Source organism: Capricornis sumatraensis, chromosome 16, assembly GCF_032405125.1.
Source record: "Capricornis sumatraensis isolate serow.1 chromosome 16, serow.2, whole genome shotgun sequence".
NCBI lineage: Eukaryota > Metazoa > Chordata > Mammalia > Artiodactyla > Bovidae > Capricornis > Capricornis sumatraensis.
The window spans coordinates 49,214,568-49,233,683 of record NC_091084.1 but is presented as its reverse complement, the minus strand read 5'-3'; the positions used below and the strand labels follow the sequence as shown (position 1 = coordinate 49,233,683).

Here is a 19,116-nt window from a genome sequence, read left to right as displayed (position 1 = left end):
AGATAATCATGATGGTGTGATTCACCATCACCTAGAGTCAGACATTCTGCAATGTGAAGTCAAGTGGGCCTTAGGAAGCATAAAAGCTAGTGGAGGTGATGGGATTCCAGTTGAGCTATTTCAAATCCTAAAAGATGATTCTGTAAAAGGGCCAGCAAATTTAGAATACTCAGCAGTGACCACAGGACTGGAAAAGGTCAGTTTTCATTTCAATGTCAAAGAAAGACAATGCTAAAGAATGCTCAGACTACTACTGAATTGCACTCATCTCACACACTAGTAAAGTAGTGCTCAAAATTCTCCAAGCCAGGCTACAACAGTACATGAACCGTTAACTTCCAGATGTTCAAGCTGGATTTAGAAAAGGCAGAGGCACCACAGATCAAATTACCAACATCCATTGGATCATTGAAAAAGCAAGAGAGTTCCAGAAAAACCTCTGCTGTATTGATGATGCCAGAGCCTTCGACTGTGTGGATCACAACAAACTGTGGAAAATTCTTAAAGAGAGGGGAATACCAGACAACCTGACCTGCCTCCTGAGAAATCTGTATGCAGGTCAAGAAGTAACAGTTAGAACTGGGCATGGAATAACAGACTGGTTCCAAATCAGGAAAGGAGTACATCAAGGCTGCATATTGTCACCCTGCTTATTTAACTTATATGCAGAGTACATCATGCAAAATGCCAGGCTGGATGAAGTACACACTAGAATCAAGATTTTTGGGAGAAATATCAATAATCTCAGATATGCAGATGACACCACCATTATGGCAGAAGATAAAGAACTAAAGAGTCTCTCAAAGAAAGTGAAAGAGGAGAGTGAAAAAGTTGGCTTAAAACTCAACATTCAGAAAACTAAGATCATGGCATCCTGGCTGATGCTGAAGCTGAAACTCCAATACTTGGTCATGTGATGCAAAGAACTGACTCACTGGAAAAGACCCTGATGCCAGAAAAGATTGAAGGTGGGAGGAGAAGGGGATGACAGAGGATGAAATGGTTGGATGGCATCACTGACCCGATGGACATGAGTTTGAGTAAGCTCTGGGAGTTGGTAATGGACAGGAAGACCTGGCATGCTGCAGTCCATGGGGTTGGAAAGAATTGGACATGACTTAGAAACTGAACTGAACTGAACTGAACACTCTCATTGGATCATGCCTGAAGCATTAGACATTGACCAGATGAACTGATTGAATCTAGTTGATGTGCTGAATCTGAATGTGCCTTTTAAAAAGATCATATGGTTCATTCTCTAGGCTGAAGTTGACCTCTAACTAAACAATAGGATGATCAAGGATTGATTAAATATTTTGTTTTTCAGTTGGTCACCATCTTAATCAAAGATGTCTATTCCATTCTGAAATCTTATCATTCTTCAATGGCTCTTGTGGGCTTCATTTTCAGAGTTAACCAGTCTAATCTAGGGGGGTATACTGACAATGCTATTAACCCAGTTTTAGCTCAAGTCTCCTGCTTTGGGTTCTCAGGAAATCTAAATACAGAAAACTATAAATCATCTCCTGTGCCAAAAGCTTTCTTTAAGCAAAATTATATAATGATCTTAAAGGCAAAAAATAATAATAATACTCTTTCTAACCATCAAGTGAAGTGAAGTCGCTCAGTCGTGTCCGACTCTTTGCAACCCCATGGACTGTAGCCCACCAGTCTCCTCCATCCATGGGATTCTCCAGCCAAGAATACTGGAGTGGGTTGCCATTTCCTTCTCCAGGGGAATCTTCCCAACCCAGGGATCGAACCCGGGTCTCCTGCATTGCAGCAGATGCTTTAACCTCTGAGCTACCAGGGAAGCCCTAACCATAAAAGGGCCATCCATTAATTTCTTGAGTCTATACCAAAAGAAATAGATAGTAAAGAATCATAGGAAGCATAATAATGTATGAGAAATTAACATTATTTTTCTAGGATTATAATCTCTTCTAATGGACTGCGTAGCCTAATCCAATAAGAACTGAGGATCCATCACTGTAAACTAACACAATTGACATTTCCTTTAGAACATATTTGGAGAAGGAAATAGCTATCCATTCCAGTACCCTTGCCTGGAGAATCCCCATGGACAGAGGAGCCTGGTGGACTGCAGTCCACAGGGTTGCGAAGAGTCAGACATGACTGAATGACTTTCACTTTTGCTTTACAACATCGTACTGTATTTCCTATCCAGATCACCACCTCAGAGAATTATAGAATCAATATCTCTCAGTCTGTGCTATCTCTAAAACTAAATTTTCATAGTACAAAGGAGATTCTCAATATATTTCTCAAATCCATAGGGGAAAAAAAAACAGTGGGAAAAATAAAGACTGACAAAATGGTTCTGAGTAGTAAGAAGGAAAATATTTGTTGTGATAGTGTATTGTGAAGAAACAAGAACACATTGATGATCATAGAATGTATACAAAGTGGATGTACAAGTCTGAAGAAGCAGGAGGGAGTGTGCTGACTTAGGGGGAAAAATGTACAAGTAGTTTGATAAGGGAGGAAGTCCAAAAGAGAGGACTATTGGAGAAAAAATAATAATCTCTTTGAATAACAATTATCAATATTCAGATTCATAGTATTTCCTGTGTATATAAGAGGTAACTCACCTGCCACTTCAGCGACATCTCTGTTGAAAATCTAAGGTTGGGAAAAATTGGTTCTCCTTTCCTCATATGTGTCTTTTACAAAAATTGTATATCCTTAGTTTATAAAAGATAAATTCTGAGCAGATGAAATCTAGGGCCCCTTCGAATTGAGAAACAATTCAAATATCATAAGTGTGGTGTGAAATCGAGGCAATTCTCTAAAATGAAAAAAATAGATGAGAAACAGAGAACATATGAAATAAGGCCATCATTTCTCTTTTCATTTTCCCCACAATTGTATAAATTATTTTTTTCACAGAAATGCTGTTTTTAGTTTTCACAGCCAGTGGCGTGTATCACTTCTTTAGAATACTCCTCACAGGGCTTATTCAATATGAACCACAAGATTTAAGTATAAAAGCATAAAAAAAAAAAAAAACAGAGCATACAAGCCAGTATGTAGAAGCAAACTTAAAATACGGTCCATCATGCCCTTTCAAAACTTAGGAGAATAATCCTATTTGACAACTCTCTTCTTTTTCTTCTCCTCTCATTATCATAATCAGTACCCACACCTTTAGAAAGCAAACTGTACCCTCAATTCAGAAATCTGCTTACCCTGAAATCTGCTGGAATTCTTCAAGAAATTGAAGACATATCTATAAATGAAGTCATATTCATGTCTACATGATGGACTGGGCTTGCAGGACAAATGTAAGACCTGTATCGAGACCATGAGGAGGTAGATGGAGAAGGGAATATTTCTGTTTTCTATTTGGTGCATGTGGTATGTGTATATGATATTATCTGAAGTTGAAGAACTGGGAAAACTTGTTACTATCTCGTTCTACTATCGTCTCAGAGGAAAAGTTATTTTCCATGTACATGTATTTAAGTTATCTATTAAAAAAAGCTTAGGAATCAGATATACCTGGGTCCTAAGAACCCTGGCTCAGCAATTGGGAATTACTTTAGGAATTATTTTGTCTCAAGTCATAGTCTAGGACTCCCAGTATAATTTTTTATAAGTACAACAGAGAATATGTAGCTCTGAGACCTTTTAAACTTTCAGAATTAAATCCTTTGGGGAGACTGACCTGTTCACATTTTTCAAATCTTAGCACAAAGTCATGCACAAAATCATACTGAAAAAATATTTTTGAAGAATAATTAAATAATGTTGGTATATAAGCAACTGAGTTTTGTATGTGAACTTGTATATGTTAGTGTCCCTAATAAACATGTTTATTAAATAATTTTGAATAGATTATTTTGGATTATCTAGATATACACCATCTCACTGTGTATGAAGAATATTTTACTTCTCCCTTTTTTTGTTTGTTTGTTTTTGTTTTTCCTTTTTGGCCTTTCTTTACTGGCTAGGATAGCCCTCGTGCACAATGTGGAATGATCTGGATATTTTTTGTTTCTTAATCATGACTGAGTATAGTAAAACCCACTGCTGCTGCTGCTGCTGCTAAGTCACGTCAGTCATGTCCGACTCTGTGTGACCCCATAGATGGCAGCCCACCAGGCTACCCCTTCCCTGGGATTCTCCAGGCAGTAAAACCCACTACAGGTAGAGAAACCTCATTCTACAGTCAAGTGAAAGACATGGACTTATATTCCAGTGCAGAAGCACATCTGTGCAATAATAAAAGTTAATCATATGCTGTTGAGTTTGCTAGCATTTTGTTGAGACTTTTTTTATATTCTTTTTTTTTTTGTAATTTTTTTCCTTTATTTTAATTTACAATACTGTTTTTGAAGACAATGGGCTGCTTTTCTGGTTGCCTGATGTCCTCTGCCAGCCTACAGAAGTTGTTTTGTGGGGTTTGCTCAGTGTTGAAATGTTCTTTTGAGGAATTTGTGAGGGAGAAAGTGGTCTTCACGTCCTATTCCTCCGCCATCTTAGATACCTCAGTTTACTCTGGAGACTTTTTTTATATTCTTTAAGAATATTTGCCTGCAGTTTACCTTATTGCAGTCTTTACCTGGCTTTGGTATCTATATGATATTGGCCTCATAAAATGAGTTTGGGAGTATTCAAGTGATGATGTAATAAGTTTAATTTTCTTTTTTTTCTGTTGCAGGATTGCTCAGGTATTTTTTTCTTATAGTAAACATTCAAAGTTATAGTATTATGAACTTACATCTATTGGAGTGATCATATGGTTATTCTCCATCTTATTGAACACATTGATGTATAATGATTAGCTTTTTCTTTTTGTATTAAAATATGGTTGATTTATAGTATATTAGTTTTGTAGGAAATATAGAAGCATCCTCAGTGTGTCTGACTCAGCGACCCGATGAACTGTAGCATGCTAGGCTTCTCTGTCCATGGTATTTCCCAGGCCAGAATGCTGGAGGGGGTTGCCATTTCTTTTTCTAGGCTATTGTCCCAACCCAGAAATTGAACTCATATCTCCTGTGTCTCCTGCATTGGCAGGCTGATTCTTTACCACTGAGGCAACTGGGAAGCCCATATTAGCTTCAGGTGTACAGCATATTGATTAAATATTTTTATGGAATACACTCAAGGTTATTAAAATTTGACTCTATTTCCTGGGCTACATAATACATCTTTGTGCATCATTTTTTTATACATACTAGTTTGGACCTCTTAATCCCTACCCCTATCTTGCCCTCCCTCCCCTCATCTCTTTTGTCATGATAGCCAGGAGTTTGTTCTCTATATCTGTGAGTCTGTTTCTCTTATGCTGTATTTATTCTTTTATTTCTTAGATTCCACATAAAAGTGATAACATACATGTTTCATCTTTCTTTGTCTGAGCTATTAAGTACAATATCCTCCTGATCCATCCATGTTATGGCAAAAAGCAAAAAAGCAAAGTCTCATTTTTGATGGCTGCATATATTTATCTGTTGATGGACACTGGATATTCCGCATATTTAATGCATTTAATTATACCCACACACACAGGTATACAAAATAAACTCTTTCAGAGTAACAATTTGCAACACTTCCAAACTTGTTTAATGAAGCCACAGAACCCCATATTAAAACCTTAACAACTTATTGTTAAGTCCATAGGGTCTCAAGGAGTCGACACAACTGAAGCAACAAAGCACGCACATCAATCTCCAAAGACTTATTCACAGCTGCATTGCACTGAGTTTTACACATCAGCTTTCTGCCTGCTATTGTGTCATAACTAATATGATCCTTACTATCATTCCTACAAAAATCACCTTGTACGTCCTTTATATCAGGGAACTTTTTCCTAACACGATCTTAGGAGAACCTCTTGAAAATTTTTCATGTTTTTTAGGTAGTAGTTTGGACTAAGCTAACTCAGAGAGGCTTTCTCAAAGGAAGGAATATAATATTAACATAAACTTTTGACCTGTTAATATTTGTTTAACGTAAGTCTGAGTGAACTCTGGGAGTTGGTGATGGACAGGGAGGCCTGGCGTACTGCGATTCATGGGGTCACAAAGAGTCAGACACGACTGAGTGACTGAACTGAACTGAACTGACCTAATATTAAAAATATTTTCAGTTATATGATGAGAAAAACCAAAGAACTTTCTAATTTCCTCTTATCAACGAGACCTCTTGTCCGTTTCTTCACTTCTATGTGCTGAGCCATGTCGTGCAATGACCATGTCGCTTCAGTCATGTCCGACTCTGTGCAACCCTGTGGATTGTAGACTGTAGCCTGCTGGGCTCCTCTGACCATGGGACTCTCCAGGCAAGAATACTGGAGTGTGTTGCCATGCCCTCTTTCAGGGGATCTTCCCAACCCAGGAATCAACTTCCATCACTTAAGTCTCCTGCATTGGCAGGTGAGTTCTTTACCACTAACACCACCTGGGAAGCCCTCTTCACTTCCATATTCACTCATAAACATACAAGAATGATCTTTACTAGACATGTTGGCACACACTATCATACCCTGCCAACTGTTCTACAAACTATAAACCACATGTGGATAAACAGGCTTCATTTAAACTTTTATGCCTATGTATTATTTATTTCATAAGTATATGATATGTTAAAATACATGCATAATATTTATAAGCACATAGACCTGCTTAATATAGTTTTAACCAGAAAAAGCAAAACTGACTTTAAGCAGATATGTTTTCATTCAAGATTTGTTCCTTGAGGAATTACTTTGCAGAGCTTAGGAACTGGGGAGTATATGTGCCATCTGTTAGACTATTATTTATTTTATTTAAATACTACTTTACCTAATGCAATCAATATTGTAACTCAGCATATATCAAAGGAAGGTTTGCTTCTAGACTTTTCATGTATCATAGCTATCTGTTCTGGAATGAAGCCATGCTTCACGAGTCTCTTATAACTGAAAACTTCCACTCTGGCCAGGAGATCTGTGGTGAGAGTTTTGTTTTTTCTTAACGTGTTTTACAAAGTGAATTTTTTCACTGCCAACCAAAAATCTCAATTTATGTGTGTCTGCCCCTTGTTGCTTCCTATTCTAGAAGAAAGGTATACTGTTGTGCCAGATTACTTCCTGTCTTCACTCTCCATTAGCCTGCACTTACTTCTACAAACCCCAGGTATGATATTAAATTGTGGTCATGATATACTCTGCTACATGTACCCAGAAATTCCTTCACTGTTGGTAGAATTTCAGTCTTCTGTGATTCCTTAGATTTGATCAAGATCTATTAAATGAAATTGAAACTTTAAAGAATGTTGTAGTGAGGTAGAGAGGAGCAGGAATGAAAAAAAGCATGTAAAGAAGGTGGGAGGAGAAGGGGGTGATAGAGGATAAGATGGTTGAATGGCATGACTGACCCACTGGACATCAGTTTGAGGAAGCTCTAGGAGATGCTGAAGGACACGGAAGCCTGGAGTGGTGCATGCAGTCCATTGGGTCTCCAAGAGTTGGACACAACTTGACAACGGAAGAAGACTGTAGTGTTTCAAATGAGCATACAACCTTAGTACATAAAATAAATTTTCAGTTCAGTTCAGTTAGGTTCAGTCACTCAGTCGTGTCCGACTCATTGCGACCCCATGAATCGCAGTACGCCAGGACTCCCTGTTCATCACCATCTCCCGGAGTTCACTCAGACTCACATCCATCGAGTCCGTGATGCCATCCAGCCATCTCATCTCGGTCGTCCGCTTCTCCTCCTGACCCCAATCCCTCCCAGCATCAGTCTTTTCCAATGAGTCAACTCTTCACACGAGGTGGCCAAAGTACTGGAGCTTCAGCTTTAGTATCATTCCTTCCAAAGAAATCCCAGGGCTGATCTCCTTCAGAATGGACAGGTAGCATCTCCTTGCAGTCCAAGGGACTCTCAAGAGTCTTCTCCAACACCACAGTTCAAAAGCATCAATTCTTTGGCGCTCAGCTTTCTTCACAGTCCAACTCTCACATCCATACATGACCACAGGAAAAACCATAGCCTTGACTAGATGGACCTTAGTCAGGAAAGAATGTTGAGCTTTAAGCCAACTTTTTCGCTCTCCTGTTTCATTTTCATCAAGAGGCTTTTTAGCTCCTCTTCACTTTCTGCCATAAGGGTGGTGTCATCTGCATATCTGAGGTTATTGATATTTCTCCCGGCAATCTTGATTCCAGCTTGTGTTTCTTCCAGTCCAGCGTTTCTCATGATGTACTCTGCATAGAAGTTAAATAAGCAGGGTGACAATATACAGCCTTGACGCACTCCTTTTCCTATTTGGAACCAGTCTGTTGTTCCATGTCCAGTTCTAACTGTTGCTTCCTGACCTGCATACAGATTTCTCAAGAGGCAGGTCAGGTGGTCTGGTATTCCCATCTCTTTCAGAATTTTCCACAGTTGATTGTGATCCACAGTCAAAGGCTTTGGCATAGTCAATAAAGCAGAAATAGATGTTTTTCTGGAACTCTCTTGCTTTTTCCATGATCCAGCGGATGTTGGCAATTTAATCTCTGGTTCTTCTGCCTTTTCTAAAACCAGCTTGAACATCAGGGAGTTCACAGTTCACGTATTGCTGAAGCCTGGTTTGGAGAATTTTGAGCATTACTTTACTAGCATGTGAGATGAGTGCAATTGTGCAGTAGTTTGAGCATTCTTTTGCATTTCCTTTCTTTGGGATTGGAATGAAAACTGACCTTTTCCAGTCCTGTGGACACTGCTGAATTTTCCACATTTGCTGGCATATTGAGTGCAGCACTTTCACAGCATCATCTTTCAGGATTTGAAACAGCTCAACTGGAATTCCATCACCTCCACTAGCTTTATTCGTAGTGATGCTTTCTAAGGCCCACTTGACTTCACTTTCCAAGATATCTGGCTCTAGATTAGTGATCACATCATCATGATTATCTGGGTCATGAAGATCTTTTTTTAACAAGTCTTTATCCCATAAAATTCTGAAATTGCTAACTCAATATTTTGTAGAAAGCTTTGAACCCCATAAGTACCATGTAGATAAAGCTATAACCAAAGTTATGAAGCTGGAATTGAATCACTCTAGGAAGTCAGATATATTAATAAATCCAGGTTTATACTTCAATGAATATCAGGTACAGTCCATACGCCCCACCAGAGAAAAGTTGTTAAAATTTAAATGTAGTTATTGAGATTTTCCTCTTTGCTCAAATATTTTCTAAATGTATATCTAGTTTCAACAAAGCTAAATTTACCTCCTTTCTCATTAGAGACCCGTGGGAACATTTCTCTGGGAACCTATAAACCTTTTTTTTGGAAAATCCCCAGGGAAGTATTTTAGAGAGGCTTTCTAAACTAATGCAGCACAATATTACTGAGAAATTTTTAAATAGAGATTTAGAAACATCTGGCAAACCATAGAAACATCTGGCAAACCACCCAAACTCACGGTGAGATTGGGTGACTCAAGAAAAAATATATAAGAAGCATAGATATTGCTAAATATGGGGGATTTGAATCAGAGAGTAGACAAATAAGGAAGACTAAATTATCTCTTTATATTTGAAGCCAAAGGAATTTTCAAATAATCATGAAGAGAAAGCAAAATGTGGGGAGAATTAAAAATAATTTAGGTACTGGAGGAAGAAGATTGTATGATGCTAATATAACAAGGACCAAAGAGATAATATTACAGGTAAGTACATTTCTGTACAATAATAGGAAAACTCCTCTGTTCTCCATAATGTAATGTTTTCCATAAATGTAAGAGTGTTACTGAGAAAGTGGGAAGTCTTTGCCAAAAAAATTAGTGCAAGAGTTGGAAGGAATTCCAGTGACCATCTATCCCAACTTCCTGACAATGACATTAATGAATTGTCTCATTCTCCTTTTGATTGAATACATCTGATGACAGTTATCCTGTAATCTAACTAAAATTTATATCAGCATGAATGACCAATATCATCAAACTCAAGTCTACTTTCTTTTAACTTTCCCTATTCAACATATTCATATTCAACATACGTCTTTCTGCTGTGTGCTCAATAGCTCAGTTATGTCCGACTCTTTGTGATCTCATGGACTATAGCCCTCCAGGCTCCTCTGTCGATGGAATTTTCCAGGCAAGAATACTGGAGTGAATTGCCATTTCCTACTCCAGAGGATCTGCCAACCCAGGGATCAAACCCGGGTCTCTAGCATTTCCTGCAGGCAGATTCTTTACCACTGCACTTCCTGGAAAGCCCATGTATGTCCTTAGGGTGTGTAAGTATAATACACAAGGCATTTATTAGCAAGGGTCTGGGGATTGCAACTTTAAACTGTGAAGTAAGGAAAAGCTTTAGATTTGCATTGACAGTAACCAAAGATCTGAAATTATGAAGGGTATATGCTGATATTGCCTGAGAAAGAACTTAGCAAACAATGAAAATGAAAACTGGAAATGCCCCAGATTGTGCACATTTGTTGAACTTGAGAAACCTCTAGTAAGTACGGATGGATTGAAGGAATACAAGTAATGAGAGATATATTCAGAGATTTAAAGAGGTTCTAATTGTGTAGGATTTTGTAAATAAAATAAGGATGTTGGCTTTTGATCTGAGATGTAAAGATACTGAAGGTTTAAGGGAAGACTAGAGATGACTTTTGGAGAAGGCAATGGCACCCCACTCCAGTACTCTTGCCTGGAAAATCCCATGGATGGAGGAACCTGGTAGGCTGCAGTCCATAGTGTCGCTAAGAATCGGGCATGACTGAGCGACTTCACTTTCACTTTTCACTTTCATGCATTGGAGAAGGAAATGGCAACCCACTCCAGTGTTCTTGCCTGGAGAATCCCAAGGATGGGGGAGCCTGGTGGGTTGCCGTCTATGGGGTCACACAGTGTTGGACACGATTGAAGTGACTTAGCAGCAGCAGCAGAGATGACTTTACTTACATGCATTTTACAAAACAAAATAATGGTAATGACACTAATAATAATTGTAGTGGTACTATATATTTTGCTGATAACGTTCCAGATTGTGGTAAAAATCTCCATGATTTTACTCTTCTGAACAGTAAAAAATTTACAGTTGAGAAAATTGCTTTTAAAAGTTTTAGCTTGCTCCTATTTTCTGAAAAGCTTTGCTTTTATCTTTTTTATGTATTGATATAATCTATCCAACATTATTTAAAAATTTTCCACTGATTAAAGATAAAGATTAAAAAAGACGCATACTTACATAGAAACCCCGAGACAGAATCTCAAAGAGACAGAAAGAGAAAAAGAGAGAATGGTAGCAATCAAAATTAGAACTTTTAACATCTACTATATGGGGAGATTAAAATATAATAGAACATATATATATATAACAATCCTTAATGAAAGAAAACATAATAGATATCTGATTTAATGAATGAATCAATTTTATAATCTAATACAAACTTAAGCAAGAGCTTTTAAAAACATAGCAAAAAAATTTTTGCAAAAAATTTTTAAAAGATCCTGAAGTCTTATGATTTTAATCAATAGCTATCCAAGTCTCAGAACAGAGAGAGGTGGAAAGCGAACTAAATTGACTAATAAATATTTTACCCTATTAAACATCATTCTTCATATTTATTTTTTTCTTTCTTTTTTTTTTTTTAATTTTAAAATCTTTAATTCTTACATGTGTTCCCAAACATGAACCCCCCTCCCACCTCCCTCCCCATAACATCTCTCTGGGTCATCCCCATGCACCAGCCCCAAGCATGCTGTATCCTGCGTCAGACATAGACTGGCGATTCAATTCTTACATGATAGTATACATGATAGAATGCCATTCTCCCAAATCATCCCACCCTCTCCCTCTCCCTCTGAGTCCAAAAGTCCATTATACACAGCTGTGTCTTTTTTCCTGTCTTGCATACAGGGTCGTCATTGCCATCTTTCTAAATTCCATTATATGTGTTAGTATACTGTATTGGTGTTTTTCTTTCTGGCTTACTTCACTCTGTATAATCGGCTCCAGTTTCATCCATCTCATCAGAACTGATTCAAATGAATTCTTTTTAATGGCTGAGTAATACTCCATTGTGTATATGTACCACAGCTTTCTTATCCATTCATCTGCTGATGGACATCTAGGTTGTTTCCATGTCCTAGCTATTATAAACAGTGCTGCGATGAACATTGGGGTACACATGTCTCTTTCAATTCTGGTTTCCTCAGTGTGTATGCCCAGCAGTGGGATTGCTGGGTCATAAGGCAGTTCTATTTGCAATTTTTTAAGGAATCTCCACACTGTTCTCCATAGTGGCTGTACTAGTTTGCATTCCCACCAGCAGTGTAGGAGGGTTCCCTTTTCTCCACACCCTCTCCAGCATTTATTGCTTGCAGATTTTTGGATCGCAGCCATTCTGACTGGTGTGAAGTGGTACCTCATTGTGGTTTTGATTTGCATTTCTCTGATAATGAGTGATGTTGAGCATCTTTTCATGTGTTTGTTAGCCATCCGTATGTCTTCTTTGGAGAAATGTCTATTTAGTTCTTTGGCCCATTTTTTGATTGGGTCGTTTATTTTTCTGGAATTGAGCTGCATAAGTTGCTTGTATATTTTTGAGATTAGTTGTTTGTCAGTTGCTTCATTTGCTATTATTTTCTCCCATTCAGAAGGCTGTCTTTTCACCTCGCTTATATTTTCCTTTGTTGTGCAGAAGCTTTTAATTTTAATTAGATCCCATTTGTTTATTTTTGCTTTTATTTCCAGAATTCTGGGAGGTGGATCATAGAGGATCCTGCTATGATTTATGTCAGAGAGTGTTTTGCCTATGTTCTCCTCTAGGAGTATTATAGTTTCTGGTCTTACATTTAGATCTTTAATCCATTTTGAGTTTATTTTTGTGTGCGGTGTTAGAAAGTGATCTAGTTTCATTCTTTTACAAGTGGTTGACCAGTTTTCCCAGCACCACTTGTTAAAGAGATTGTCTTTACTCCATTGTATATTCTTGCCTCCTTTGTCAGAGATAAGGTGTCCATATGTGTGTGGATTTATCTCTGGGCTTTCTATTTTGTTCCATTGATCTATATGTCTGTCTTTGTGCCAGTACCATACTGTTTTGATGACTGTGGCTTTGTAGTAGAGCCTGAAGTCAGGCAGGTTGATTCCTCCCATTCTTCATATTTATTAAGGGCTGAAAATAATAAATACAAAAATTTAAGTATGATTATTTATACATATATATTTTTTCTTTACCTACTCAGAGATTTAAGAATCCACAAGAACTATTAATAATTATAGCTTAAAATGTCACTGGTTAAATGTCAAAAGAAAAGCTTTCACGTTTATCAAGAAGAAACAATTAGATGTTTAAGGGAAAATGCATGTGGCTGGGCATTGTACCTTGCAACTTATTATGTAATTTTAAGCCTGCCAAATATTTGTCCCTGATTATTCTAACTTGGAATATTCAGACTTGTAGAGAGATTATGTTCACCTCATAACATATGTGTATAATAAGTAAAGTCCCACAGAATTTAAATGGCTATGATCCAGTGGACATACCTGGAAGGACTTTTTGGAAGAAGGGAAATTATGTGAGAAGTTGATAGAATCGGTGTTATTACAACAGGGTCCATTATCCAGAAACTGATCAATGGGACAGAAGCAAGTACTAGTGAATGGTCTGGCAATATGGCTGAGAACATACAGAAAGAGCTTACAGTATGAAAATAAGAAAGACCAGGTCTTACAGCTGTGTATAACGGACTTTTGGACTCAGAGAGAGAGGGAGAGGGCGGGATGATTTGGGAGAATGGCATTCTATCATGTATACTATCATGTAAGAATTGAATCGCCAGTCTATGTCTGACGCAGGATACAGCATGCTTGGGGCTGGTGCATGGGGATCACCCACAGAGATGTTATGGGGAGGGAGGTGGGAGGGGGTTTCATGTTTGGGAACACATGTAAGAATTAAAGATTTTAAAATTTAAAAAAATAAAAAATAAAAAATAAAAATAAAAAAAAAAAAGAAAGAAAGACCAGGTCTTTACTATGCTTGCACTGTGCATTCTTTTGATTCAGTAACAGACTCAAGACCCCTCGACAAGATAAAACAACACAGCCTGGGAGTAAAAAGCAAATTTTCACTGAAATGTATTATTTATGTTGTGAAAAATTTTCATTTGTCTTTTGTCTCTGACTGAAAACAACCTACTACTGTCTCTTGTGCAGGACATATTCATTAGAACCAAAAGTAACATGCTTTACCACTGACCATCATGCATAGAGTCAACAGCTGCAGTGTGACACCTAAATCCTTCATCCTCCACGGGATTCCTGGGCTGGAAGCTGCACGCATCTGGATCTCCTTGCCATTCTGCTTCGTGTACATCATTGCTGTCATGGGGAACTGTAGGCTCATATACATCATCAGCCGTGAGGAAGCCCTGCATCTGCCCATGTACTACTTCCTAGCCTTACTGCCCCTTACAGATATTAGTCGGTGCACTTCATTTGTTCCCAGTATGTTGTGTATCTTTCAGCTCAGCCTCAAAGAGATTGACTTTAATGCCTGACTTGTGCAGATGTTTTTCATCCACATGCTGACAGGCATGGAGTCTGGTGTGCTCATGCTTATCACTTTGGATCACTATGTGGCCATTTGCTACCCTCTATGCTATTCTACATCCTCACCAACACCACAGTTATCATGGCTGGCCTTGTCACCTTGACTTGAAGTGTGTTGATGGTGATACCATTCACTTTCCTGATCAAGCATCTTCCTTATTGCAGGGACAAACCTTGTTCAACACACCTTTGTGACCATATGTCTCTGGCCAAATTATCCTGTGGCAATATCAAGATTAATGCCATATATGGTCTCATAACTGCTGTATTGAATGGAGGGTCTGATATCATCCGTGTTTCCCTCTTTTACACCATGATTGTCCCTGTTGTAGTAAATCTGTCCTCGGCAGATGCTCCTCACAGAGCCTTCAGCACCTGTACATCACACATATGTGCTACTGTCATCACCTAAGTCCCAGCCTTCTTCAATTTCTTTACTCACCACTTTGGGGGATGCAACATACCTCACAATGTCCACATTTTAATAGCCAGTCTCTACCTATTGCTGCCTCCCACCTTGAATCCAATTGTCTATGGAGTGAGGACCAAGCAGATCCATGAAAGGGTGATCAAATTGCTTTTTGGAGAGAAAGACATTTTGAGTGTGAGATAAGTCTGGGATATAGAATTCTGTATTTAGTACAAAAATTAATAAAAGTATGTAAAAGAAAAAAATAAATGTAAAATTCATCAGCCATGAGGTCAGAAAAATTACCTGTCAGTATTCTGCTCAAAGATTTATGATAAAATCACAAAATTTCTACTCTGAGACCTAATTTTTATAGAAAAAATTGACAGGAAATAATTATATTCCCACAGACTTTTACTTTATTTAGACTTTCTGGAATGGGCACAGAATGAAGCATATAAAGAAATAGAGAAATTAGTGATATTGATTAAGAGTATATTCTTCTCTGTGTGTGTTTGCGTGTGCTCAGTCATGTCCAACTCTGTGATCCCATGGACTGCAGCCTGCCAGTCTCCTTCATCCATGGGATTTTCCAGGCAAGAGTACTTGAGTGGGTTGCCATTCCCTCCTCCAGCAGATCTTTCTGAATCAAGAATTGAACCCAAGATGCTTGAGTCTTCTGCATTGGCAGAAGGACTCCTGTGTTGATTGGCAGATTCTTCACCGCTGGGCCACCTGGGGAGCCCCATATTCTCCTATAGGCTGCTAATATGAAGAACATAGTTTAATATCGTGTTGGTGGTTTAGTCACTAAGTTGTGTCCGACTCTTGCGACCCCATGGACTATAGCCTTCCAGGCTCCTCTGTTCATGGGATTCTCTAGGCAAGAATACTGGAGTGGGTTGCCATTTCCTTCTACAAGGGATCTTCCTGACCCTGGAACTGAACCCAGGTCTTGTGCATTTCAGGCAGATTCTTTACTGACTGAGCTACGAGGGAAGCCCTATATCATATTATACATAGTCAAATGATTATGAAATATGCTTACCACTCCACATATTTTTGCAAGATAATTTTCCTGCTTCGAAGCAAAACCTGAATTTTAAAAATATATTATCAATACAAAATTGCTTCTCTGTAATGCTACTTGTAAGCTTATAATCAGTAAAGTTGTTCTCTCTTGAAATTGTGTTTTTGGATTTGGCAAACTTTACTCATAAAGTATTCTCTTTTAAACCATACCAAAACATAGCACTTTTCCCTACTGTCAGTTTTAAACACATATATTTTATCATGTATTATAATGATGTTTTATAGAAAATATGCAAACATTTATTTCAAAACTATAGCATAATTTTCCAGGCAAGAATACTGGAGTGAGGTGCCATTTTGTACTCATGGGGATCTTTCTGACCCGGGGATAAAACCCACATCTCCTGTGTCTCCTACATTGGCAGGTGGATTCTTTACCACTAGCACCCTGTGGGGAGTCCCTCTCATTTGATAGTTGAGGAATATGAGAAATACAAATAGCCAGCTGGGTGAATCTAGGAATACTTAAATTTAAATACCATAATGTGAATAGGCATATGCTGTGGGAAGAGTGTGTGAGAGGCAACAACCACAATAAAGGCAGAGCATAACACAGAAACCAGGAAAAATAAAATGTAGTGAATAAAAACTTTGACACACTCAAGTAACAATCTCCAATTAATTTTATTTCATCTTCCCCATTTCAAAACCAAAGATGCGTTTCATAGAAAGAAATGAACAACAGCATAATTGGAAAAACTAAGACTCACCACTGAATTAGAGCCAGGAGGCCAGAATCATTGACAGGAGAAGAGAGGTGAGGACAAGATAAAAAGGTGGATAGAATTTCAAATTCCATCTCCTGTCTGGAGACCAAGTTGTGAGGCAGACCTCAGTGCAATGGTCCAATCTTTCCACATCAACCTCACACAACTGGATTAGATCTAGAACCAAGATATTGGGTATAAGCAACTCCCAGTCATATTTCAATTTATTTAAATCACATTTCCTGTATGGAATATTATTACCAAGGGAAAGTTAGGGGAATGAAATTGCAAGATGATACCAAATGTAGTGAAAGTTATCTTGCTCTTACATAATCTTGAGAACACTTTAACCAATCACGTGTAACTTGTCACATGTGTAGATGTACAGAGATAAAGAAAAGAGAACACTCTCCAGTGGATTCAACATTATATTGAACAAAACAGTTCAGAAGGTGGTACAAAAATGCATGATCTATGCAAACAAGCAACTTCAACATATGTATATTATCATAAGTGAAATAGATGACCAGTCCAAGTTCAATGCATGAAACAGGGCACTCAAAGCTGGTGCATGGGACAACCCAGAGGGATGGGATGGGGAGGGAGGTGGAAGGGGGATTCAGGATGGGAGACACATGTATACCTGTGGCTGATTCATGTCAATGTATGGCAAAAACCACCACAATATTGTAAAGTAATTAGCCTCCAATTAAATTAAATTTAAAAATTAATTAAAAGAAAAAAAAGAAAGCAACTTCAAGGGCTGGTTGCCTCAGCTTGCATGAGGATCCAGGCTAAGGAAAATGACCAGGAGAGGGCTGGCAAATAGAGTCTACAGTTTGGCCTAAAGACAAGGGGAATTTCCATTTCTGCTATTTACTGGTGATGGTGGATACTTTCACAACCTGGATAGAGGCATTTCCCCATGGGAGTGAAATAGTAAAGGCTCTGTTCAAAGAAACAATACTCAGATTTGGGTAAACTTCCCTGGTTCAATCCAGAATGATAACAGGAGTAAGCCTCTGTTGCCATTGTGATACCAGAGTTATCTAAATAACTGGAAATAAAGTGTACTTTACATGAATCATAGAGGCCTCAGTCAGCTGGAAAGACAGAGATAATGAACCATACTTTAAAGAAGACCATAGCAAAAATCTGTCCAGAGACTAATTTAGCTTAGTATAAACTGCTGCTAGTTGTGCTGCTTAGGATTAGAGTGGCTCCTAGAAACAAGTTCCCACTGAGTTCTTATGAAATTTCACGTAAGAAACCCTTTTCCTATTCTGAGGATTTAAGGGTTCAAGCATCTGATCAGAGGGTAGGAAACTAGACCCTGTGAGGTACATTCAAACCTGGCGGTGGTTCTGAATGCACTTCGTACATTTGCTAATAAGGAAAGCTCCCTGAATGTCCCTCTGCACTGCATTATTCTAGGGACTGGATACCCCTAAAACTTGGAAAGAGGCACATGTGGAGAATCATTTCCAGACCTGATGAGTGGAAACTTGTCAGATTGTGCTAAAAACTCATTTTTCTTCCATATTAGCAGGAATTAGGCTGTGGGTCCACCACACTTAAGTAAAGTCAGCTTCTGACCTGACTGCAGCTCCACAGCCTTCAACAAGTACTGGAGAAATGGCCATCATACTGGCTCAAAACTGATAGTCTTGTGAACCTGGACTAGGACTCAGATTGAAAATTTGTTAAGTATCTTAAATAAATAGTGTATTGATTATGGCTTATCATAGTAACATCTGTGATTGACTGGAGCATTTTTCTGACCTATCAGTATTCCCTTGCTTGACTATGGGCCTATCTAATTTTCTTAGAAATGTTTGGTACCTGGCCAGATCTGTTAGTAATAGATAACTTTGAAAGTTGCTATTAAAATGACGATCGCCTTTTCTCTCCATTTTCTGTCTTAACTCACTTGGTCCGTCAATTCCTAGAGGGAAAATATTGATATTTTAAATCAAACTGTCACAAAGTGCAGCCAGAGGGGAAAGTTGACGTGATTGTTGGATTTACCATAGAATTCCCCAGACCTTCCACAGGCAGTATCTCCCTTCAGTGGTCCCCGTAGTCAGTTTTTATGCAGTGTTAGAGCTCAAGACTTTTTATAATCTTCTTCCTTGAAAATTCTCTTTCCAGGTTTAATTAACCAGGGAACTTCAGAATGTCTGGTCCCCTCTCAACTTATCTGAAATAATCGTCATTGAAGAAAAGGTGATTATCGGTCCCTTGCAATCTCTTGCATTTCACATTTGAAAAAATGTGCCACCTATCCCTAATGTACAACTGATCCATGTACAAAAAGTAGAAATGTCGACAGATTATAC

At 38.3% G+C, this 19,116-nt stretch overlaps 1 pseudogene; it reads left to right on the top strand.

Moving 5' to 3' along the window:
- Window positions 1-14,220: 14,220 nt before the first annotated feature.
- On the top strand, window positions 14,221-15,182 carry LOC138092746 (olfactory receptor 52N2-like; annotated as a pseudogene).
- Window positions 15,183-19,116: the final 3,934 nt, after the last annotated feature.